The sequence below is a fragment of the Coenobita brevimanus genome, chromosome 90 (genome assembly GCF_032717465.1).
Source record: "Coenobita brevimanus isolate Jiangsu-jjx chromosome 90, ASM3271746v2, whole genome shotgun sequence".
NCBI classification, from domain to species: Eukaryota; Metazoa; Arthropoda; class Malacostraca; order Decapoda; family Coenobitidae; genus Coenobita; species Coenobita brevimanus.
This window is the reverse complement of record NC_137043.1, coordinates 18,791,597-18,801,620: the sequence shown is the minus strand read 5'-3', so window position 1 is coordinate 18,801,620 and position 10,024 is coordinate 18,791,597. Positions and strand designations below refer to the sequence as shown.

At 41.6% G+C, this 10,024-nt stretch overlaps 1 pseudogene; it reads left to right on the top strand.

The window, feature by feature from the left end:
* Positions 1–5,433: 5,433 nt before the first annotated feature.
* LOC145411792 (5S ribosomal RNA) lies at positions 5,434–5,549 on the top strand (annotated as a pseudogene).
* The last annotated feature ends 4,475 nt before the right edge of the window (positions 5,550–10,024 follow it).

The following is a 10,024-nucleotide window of genomic DNA, read 5'->3' as shown; positions in this document are numbered from 1 at the left end:
CATAGTAATATATAATTTTCCAATTTAGTTGTAGCACGAAGGTGGAGAAACCTTTTTAAAATCCAACAAGATATAAGCTTGAAGAAAACTTTTCGAACTGGAGAAGTCATACATAGTTCTCTTAAACAACCGTGTTCCCCTAAATAAATAACAAGTTGTCTGTAATTAGCAAGAACAAACTGCAAAATAAAGTCACAGGATTAAGGTGGTTAAGGCAAAATGTTTCACACAGATGTGAATAAAAATTAAGTATATTTAAGCAAAAAGATCCTACAGCTTTAAAACTTCGCAAAGAGAAGTCTACCCTAAGTAGAATAAACTCGTATGACAATAACAGAACTAAACTCTAAAAGATATCATCGTACTAATGGGATTAAAGGAAACCGTTGTTGAGTTAGTCATTAAAAGTGGTCATCCCCCTATATAATCGTCTGGTAACAATAAAAACTAAATCAAACGGCGTGAGAATAATAATGTGCTTAACACTTCCAATTAACCGCACATTTAGCCACAGTGCCACTACAAAATACTCGAAGAAAAGCAAAATGGAAGGATAATAAATGCATACATATAACTGCAGGCCAAGCCACGACCGACTACGTGTATGTTGAACACCGGGCCTCAGGGACTGTACTATTAGTCTATGTCTTATTTCCAACAAGTAATGCAAAAAGAAAAGTGAGATCGGTTACAGTGATAATAAATGTTCTAGTCTGCGTGTATATCGATTTAATTCTGTCTGCATAGCAAAACATTTCCACGAACATGGGTGTATTTACAGTTCATTATCAGGGATGGCCCGAGGAGTATGTGATTGGATGGGGGGGGGGGTAGGACAATTTTGACTAACTTGATCCGTTTGGCGTTATGGTTTGACCAACTAAATAAACAAACCAAATTTATGACCCCGCCCCCCTCCTTCCCACTGTTCCATGGGTGAAAGGGGTCCAGGTCCAGTCACCTTGATTAATTACCATATGGTACTTGATTTTGGCTTAGATTATTCCTCTGACAGGAAGGAAACTAGAGTATATTGTATTTTGTCCCCCCCTCTCTCTCTCTCTCTCTCTCTCTCTCTCTCTCTCTCTCTCTCTCTCTATATATATATATATATATATATATATATATATATATATATATATCCCATTGGATCCCCTGGGTGCTGGGCGAGGCACGGCCCTGGGAGGGTACTAAGCGTACCGCCATCCGTCTATCGGCTCATAGTCGCGAAAGTCATAGGTCCCTACCCGGGGGTTCCCTACTTTATAAAGACTTTAAAAATCCCATTTCTGTCCAATACTCGGGACACTGGGATATATATATATATATATATATATATATAGATAGATAGATAGATAGATAGATGATAGATAGATAGATAGACATATATATATATATATATATATATATATATATATATATATATATATATATATATATATATAAAGAAAAACGTATGAAAAAAAAATATTTTGTCCTCTTGGAGACCTCTCCTTTTATGTAAAAAAAAAAAAAAAAAAGTCTCCGCTCCATTTTTGACCAATTCAGTAATTTTTAGACGAACTCAAAACGCAGAATCAGGGGGGGGGGGTTGACCCCCCACCCGGTCGGGCCATCCCTCTTCATTATCACCTTTGACATAACTGTTATTGCAGGTTTTAACCCCTGACTCCAGTAATTTCAGCTATAAACTTAAATACACCCATTTTATGCCACGTCCGTGCTATCACACGCGATTCCCTCAGACTCATACAGCCTGCACTTTTGTTTGACATAAATGTTCCCACGGAAGATTTTTTTTTTTTTTTTAATGCGATTATAAAGAGGGGCTGCAGACACTTTCGAAGCCCTGCTGCAAATATGGTAGCATTAGGCAACAGTATAACTTCCCTGGGAGAGACTTCACGGCGATAAAAAAAAACTTGGGAACAGTTTCCCCCATGCGAATAAGCACATTGTTTTCATTCTGGGTCAGAGATGGATTCAAATTGGCATAGGAGCCGACTTGATTTTGAGGTTCGTGGCTTGGGGTTTGGGTTTGCTGAAGTTTAGAGTTTGATTTAAGTTTGGGTTTGGGACAGCTTAGGGTTTGTGTCTGGTTTAGGTTTGGGTCAACTTTGCTTCTGACTCAACTTTGGGTTCGAGTAATCTTTGTTTTCGGATCATATATGAGTTTGAATCGACTTTATGGGTCATCTTCGGAGCTGGATCAGCTTTTGTTTCTTGCCATCTTTGGATTCGGGTTAGCTCTGGATTCATATCAGCTTTTGATTCGTATCATCTCTAAGTTCGAGTCAATTCTGGGTTCGAGTCAGTTCTGGTTTCGGGTCAGCTCTGAATTCGTGGCAGCTCTGGATTCGCGTCAGCTTTGGGTTTGGTTCAACAGATGGTTATAAAAGATATATTCATAGCTTTACTTTCACTGGATGTCAGAAAAAGTTGAGTCAATACTTAGCTTGTATTTATCTCAGGGCCAACCTTGTGATTAAAATGCAAATAACTGTCTTCAGCTAAATACTCCACTACAATTGTGGCATTAAGGAAGTTTTTCAGGTACAGTACTTAAAATTAAAATGGCTGCATTAACTAATTTTCTTTGCAAAATACAGTGTAACTAGTTAATGATGGCTTGTTTGGACATTAGAAAAAATAAAATCTACATCAAGAGGACTTCACCTGTAAGGGGTTAGCACAAACAACTCCCTTCCATGTTGCCCCTCTCTCTACGATTTGGCTGCCTTCCCTCCAGATCACACAGCCCTCCCTCATTTATCTCTCCACTCCATCCGTTTCCATATACTGTACGTCAGTCGATCATTTCTCCTATTTTATTTAAGCCACAAACCTCTGCTTTCGGAGAATATTATAATATGTTGCTGCCTGTAACTGTTTTCATCATCATCATCATCAGCAGCAGCAGCAGTAGCACCTGCAGCACCAGCATAACTATCGTGATCATCGTCCACTGTCGAAGAATAGTGATTACTCTCTTGTAAAATCTGCTTCCAAGAGATTAGGTGTGCTAAGCCGACTCCGTTCCTTGATTGTCCCTGCACAACTGTTGACTTTATACAGGGGTTTTATCTGCCCCTGTGTGGAGTACAACTCTCATGTGTGGGGAGGCTTTCCACATACAGCTCTTCTCAATAGGGTGGAGTCAAAGGTTTTTCATCTCGTTAACTCTCCTCCTTTTACTGACTCCCTTCAACCTCTGTCTCTTCGTCGCATTGTTGCATCTTTATCTCTTTTCTATCTTTACTTCATTAGTCACTGCTCCTCTAAACTGTCTGCATGCATTCCTCCACCTCTACGACGGGCGTGCAGCACTCGTCTAGCAGCAAACTCTCATCCCTTTTCTGTCCAACTCTCTGATGCAGGAGTTAATCGTTACTCCCAGTCTTTCATTCATGCAACAGGTCAACTCTGGAACTGTTTCCCTCTGTCTGTGTTTCCTGCTTCCTATGATCTCCAGTCTTTCAAACGCAGTGTGTCCAGGCATCTCGAAATGATCGGATCTTGAGTTTGGCTCTCTCTTGTATTTTGTTTTTCTCTTGGAAAGAACAATAATTGCTGGCTCGCGGGCTTTGGTTCCTTCTTCTTTGCATTAAAAAAAAAAAAATGCCCATCATTGTCAACATAACAGTAGTATTCTATCCAGCAGAGATATATTCCTCTAAAAGCGATTTATATGAGTCATATTTTTAACATCAGAATGAAAAAGAGCCATCACTTGCAACTAATGCATGCCATTTCGCGGAGCCTGCTTCTTATTTACAACGTAAATGCATGTAATCACTTATACTTGTAGCTCACATTAAGGAATGAATCGCAAAACAAACAGGCTAATGGAGGCTATATTTAGCACCTTCAGATTGAGATATCTCCCTGTGTTGAGTAAAAAAGTTTAGAGCAGCATGAATTTGAAATATGTCATCAGAATAAAGGTACAAAAGAAAACCATTTACAATTTCGAACTGGTATTATACACAACATCCTGGATGAGATCATAGAAAGTAGCATAAAATCACCTAACTGTACACTGAAAAATGCCAAAAAACAATATGGAGCACTCAGAGTTCAAAACCTGGGCCCACCAAATGGTTTGGGCCGAGAACTTAACTTTGTCCTGTGACTTTCATCTTCAACAAAATACTTACGTAATCCTATTGTTGAGAAGCGGGATTTGCTAGTTAATGAGTACTGGAAGGTTCTCAGTACTTCTAGTATTTTCCAGTTGTGTGTCAGAGTTGCTGTTCTTCTCTGTAATTTTGTCTCAGTTTGTATGCTAAGTAAATTAGAATCTTATGCAGCATAAGAAAACTCTGGATATTTTGGGTGTCTCAGAGTTGGTAACTGATGTTTCTCCGAGGATTTCGTAGATCATTCTAGTATATAGGAAGTTTATATAAGGATGGGGAAGGGACTAGAGGAATTTCGGTTCAGTCTGAGTTTAGTTCAGTTTCACTTCAGCATCAGCAAAGTTAGTGAAGGTTGAATAGCTCCGGTACTTGTGAAAACACTGAAGTAAAAGTTGGCAAGCATTAAGTGTAATTATTTGGTAAATAAATACGGCAAAATTAAGATGCCAGTGTTTATTTACAATGCCTCAGATGATCTCGTTGATGCACACTGAAAGGCTGACAATAGGAAGTACAACCACTAGTCAATGTCCTTCCTCTGCTGAACTACTGCTGTTGGGCCTGTGGAAGTATGGGACGGGGATGTAACAGTGGTGTCAGGAGTGTGGACCATTAGAAAAGTGCTGCAGTGAGTCTAATCTTTGACATGGAACAAAGGGGTGTGCAGACAAGAAGCCGCACTAGGCAGAAGGAGGTGTCCCTGACTACAATCGTGAAGCTATTACAAGCACAAGCTGTACAACTACAAGCACAGATTGAAGGACAGAAAGAAAAAAAAAAAACAATTGCAGCACAGAGTGAACAGCTTGAGGCACAAAGAAAAGAACGGAAAGAATGATATGAACACCTTCAAAAGGCATTACTGGACCAACAGAGGGAATTACAAATGAGGATGCAAGGACAGCTAGAAGCTTTCATGAGGGAAATGAAGGAAGAACAGCAACAGTTTAAGGAGGAAATAGATGCCAAGCTAGAGCAGCAGAAGTATGAGGTAAGCCATAATGAGATGGGGTGAAGACAGTATGTAGACAACCAGCTGAAGATCAATGAGGGAATAGTGAAGAAGTGCAGACAGCATGCAGATGACCAGTTGAGGCATGTAGATGACCAGCTGAGGGATGTAGACAGCCTTTTGAAGATAATTAGAGAGAGAATTGAGGCTCTAGTGAATCTTGCACTGCTAAGCCTCAGAGTAGTGTACAGGAGCAGTTGACGAAAATGGACTGTGCATGTTGAATCTTGATGAATCCCAAGCATCTAAAGGTAGCATTACAGGGTGGAATAATTAGAATGTAGGAGTTCCCATACCACGTTGAGTACACCGCTTCCCGTCCGATCAGCGAAGTTAAGCAACGTTGGGTCTGGTTAGTACTTGGATGGGTGACCGCCTGGGAACACCAGATGCTGTTGGCATCCCTACGTGTCAAGTGGGGTTGGTGGAGGATTAGTGCCCCTCCCTGTAAAACAATTAACTCTAAGCCGTTGGCCACCCCGTTTGGGATACATAGCGTCTGGCAATGAATGAATGAATGAGGAGTTTCAGTCCTGGAATTGCTTATAATGCCCCAGTTTTTAGGCCCCAAATCAGTGAAGTGCATGACTATAATGGGGATCCAATTGAAATGAAACCTCAGGAGTTTGATGGCAAAGTATCTTGGGATGCTTACCGTGGGCAGTTTGAATTACTTCATCAGAATGGTTGGGATGATAGACAGAGGGCAGTGCAGCTTGCTTTTAGCCTCAAGGGTGCCACAATGGAGATTCTTGGCAAGATGTCAGTAGAGGAAAGGAACAGTTATCAGTCCTTAGAAGAAGTACTGGAGTGCAGTTATGGGACCATATACCAGACTAAGGTTTACAGGGCAAGATTCTGCCGTTGTGTACAGGTTCCAGGCGAATCCCTACAGCAGCTTGCTCACGACCTAGAGAGTATGGCACACAAGGCATATGCTGCTCAGCATCTAACCTGTTAGCTATTCTTCTGAGGGACTAGTTGTTTGATGCTCTTGATAGTGAAGAGTTGAAAGTGCAAGTGAAGCAGGCACAACCTAGAAGCATGCAAGAAGCACTAGCCAGGGCTCTGGATTTTGAGTCCTACGTCAGGTCCAGTACATTCGCTTTTCAGGCAGGACATAAGGCAGGATTCAAGGCAAGAAAGGGGCATGTACATGAAGTTGAAAAATTTTAAGGAAGTTGCTGGTACTGTGAAAAGCCAGGACATAGGCAAGAGAACTGCTGAAAATGGAAGAGGGAACAGAAGACTGGAGGAGGTTGCTGATTCTGTGAGAAGCCAGGACACAAAAAGGAGGATTGTTACAAATGTAAGAAGGAGCAGGAACAGAACCAGGGTTGGGGATTTTTTTTTTTTTTTTTTATCAAAAAAAATTAAAAATTCAATGATTTAATCGATTTTTTTTTTTTTTATGTTTTTGATTTTTTTTATTTTTTCATCATATATGGTAGGAAACATTTCAAAAGCAGTATTCTGAATACTGTTAGCATCATGTCATGTCTATCCACTGATTGTTCAGGCTGAAAGCCACTGTCCAGAATCCAGATACCAGTACATACCTGTTCAAGTCCTGTCTGTATGCTACTGGTTAAGGCTGAGTTGCCAGTGATAATAAAGACAGTATATTCCATAGCTACCTGATTAGGCTATACTGTATTACCACACACAAACATTCCTGTTCAGGTCCTGTCTGTACACTATTGGTTAAGGCTGAGTTGCCAGTGGTTTTCAATACAGTATATTCCAAGGGACCAAAGCTGATTATATTACCACAGAAAAAAAAATCTTAAGCTAACATCATCATAACATACAATGTAACAGTTTCAAATGGCACCATTCCTTACAAATCTGCTTACTTAATGCCTAAGTATAAAATCAGAATAAATGAATGGAAAGTTATACACAACTTTTATAAACCCTCAGATTCTATTTGTTAATCTTTAGGTGAAAAAATAAAAAAAATAAAAAATTCTAAAAAATCATGATTTTTTTTTAGTAAAAAAATCACTGTTTTAATCACATGATTAAATCAGTTTGATTTAATCAGTGCCAACCCTGAACAGAACAGTGCAAGGAAACCCAAGATTGCAACAAACGGGTGTTGGACATGTGGTGAGGTGGGACACTTCAGCTATGACTGTCCAAATGAGAAGGATGACAAGAAGGAGGCTGCAGAAGATGAGAAGGATGAGGGTAAATGAGTAAAGGCTGGTAATAAGAGGCAACAACCATCCAGTTTTTCCCAAGAAGCCCTACCGCTGAGGAAATGCAAGAGAACCTTGACTGATAGTGTGTGAGAAGACGGAGGAACAGATAGCAAGCAGTGTAGTAGGAATGGGAATCTTAGCAAGAAATACCACTGTACTGCAGTGACAGGGCCAGTGTCAGCTGAAGAAGGCCTGAAGAGGATGCAAGCTGGAGGATGCAGATTTACAGCCAGTGTTAAAGTGACTGCAGTGGAGTACAGTGTGACCACCTTGGGAAGAGTTTTCCAGATTCAGCCTGCGACTAAGAGCTACTGGAGTCAGTGGAACCTTCTTTGTTTGAACAACGGACTACTGGAGCTTCAGTGGGAGACACCAGATGGCCTCAGCAAGTAATGGCCACTGGTGGTTCTGAGGAAAATGAGGTCTGGAATCTTGGGTGAGTCTCATAACCAGATCACTAGTAGGCACCTGGAAGTGAAATAAAACTCTAAGCTAGCTGTGACAGAGGTTCTACTGTGCTGGCATGCATCAGGATGTTGAAGAGTGGTGTCAGGCCTGTGATGTGGTTGGGCCAGGGAGGGATCCAAGAAACATGGTTGCACCCCTCTCCAGCTGTACCAAGTGAGCGCACCGACAGAAAGAGTTGCGGTGGATATTGCTGGACCTCTGCCACTCACTGAAAGAGGAAACCAGTATATGTGTCACCATGGACTAATTCACAAAGTGGCCAGAAGCCAAATCTATCCCTGATCAAGAGGATGCAACTGTTTCTCATGTGTTAGTTAACCAGTTCGTCTGTTGTTTTGGGATGCCAGAGGAGCTACATTCAGATCAGAGTCTGCCATGTTCCGTGCGTGCTGCAAGTTACTGGGAAAGACAGGATGACCCATTAAGGCTACAGTCAGATGGGATAGTGGAGAGAATAAACTGGACCTGGGGACAAAAAATGACCAAGAGCTGCATAGAGGGACACACGGAATGTGGCTGGAAATTACCTGCATTGCTGATGGCATATTGGTCTGCATCCTGTGAGTCTGCCGGCTACACCTCTGCAAAACTGATGCTGGGCCACGAGTTATATTTACCCACTGCCTTGTTAATGGGAAGACCACTTGGTAAAGACCTGCCTACAGACACACCCAGCTATGTGAAGCATCTTCAGGAAAGGCTGGCTGAGGTACATCATCAAGTGTGAGATGCCCTAAAGTTTTCAGATGAAGTGATGAAATGCAAGTATGATGCAAAGGCAAATGAGATGAGCTTCAAGGATGATGACAAAGTTTGGTTATACAATCCTCAGCAGAAGAAGGGACAGTCACCGAAGCTGCAAAGCCCATGGGACAGGCCTTACGCTGTGTTGGACCACCTGTGAGACGTAACGTATTGGATTCAGGGAGGCAGGAAGACTCACCCAAAAGCGGTACACGTAAATCGTCTGTGGCATTATCATGAGCCAATACAGTACAGCTGGGATGTCCCCAAAGAATCTTGCACACCCACAGCTGATGATGTTGAGGAGGACCTAGGAGCCGAAGTACAAGAGGATGATGACAGTTTCCCTAGGGAAGAAGTAAATCAGGGAGAGGACCAAGTCATTCCAGGAGTGGACTGTGTGAAGGAGCAGGGACATCATCAGAACCAGCATAGGAGAAGACCTGATAAGTCGAAGGATAATACTGTGTATAATTAAATGTTTAATTTGGATTAAGGACTATGTTTGTGTACATTGTGTAGTTTTGTCGGAAGGACAAATGACTAGGGAGGGGATAGTGTTGAGAAGCGGGATTTGCTAATTAGGTAGTACTGGAAGGTTCTCAGTACTTCTTGTGTTTTTCAGTTAAGTGTCAGAGTTGCCAGTTAGCCTGCTATTTGTGAGCAGAGGTATTTTGCATGCTATACATTAAATTTTATGCCCATTTTCACTATAGATGTTTTATTTATGTGATTGTTTAATTATGTAGTTTCATCTCAGTTTGTATACTAAATAAATTAGAGAATTACACAGTGTAAGAAAACCCTAGATATTTTGGATGCCTCTGAGTAAGTTGTTTCTCCGAAATGTAGTAGATCATTCTAGTATGTAGGGAGCTTATCTAAGGGTGAGTAAGATACGAGAGGAGTTTCAGTATGAGTCTAGCCCTTTAACTGCGGGTGTCATTCCAGAATGACATTGCAAAAACTGGACCAAACCGCGGGTGTCATTCTTGAATGTTTGTGAATATTTTGAATACCCCGCGTTTTTTCCGTGTGGCAATTGTTTCAAGGGAGAGTATCTATCAAGTTCTTTCACTCCAGCCGACCCCCACCTCCCTCCTCCCCCCCCTGGGGCCCCACCTCCAACCCCCTGGGCCCCCCACCCCACCCCGGACCAAACACGCATCAGTATCTGTCCAGCTGTGTGAGTGACAACACTGCTGATGTGGAAGTGAAGTGCAGGCAATTACAGTGCCTTTTACCTGCCTCAGTGAACACAGAGTGGGTGTTTATCGTATGTGCAGTGTTCATATATGTTTATAGTATTATTATCAGAATGAGGATGGCATTTGGTAATGGTGTGTGAGCGAAAAATAGTGATTACAACACCGCTGATATGGCAGTGAAGTGCGGGCAATTACAGTGCCTTTTACCTGCCTCAGTGAACACAGAGTGGGTGTTTATCGTATGTG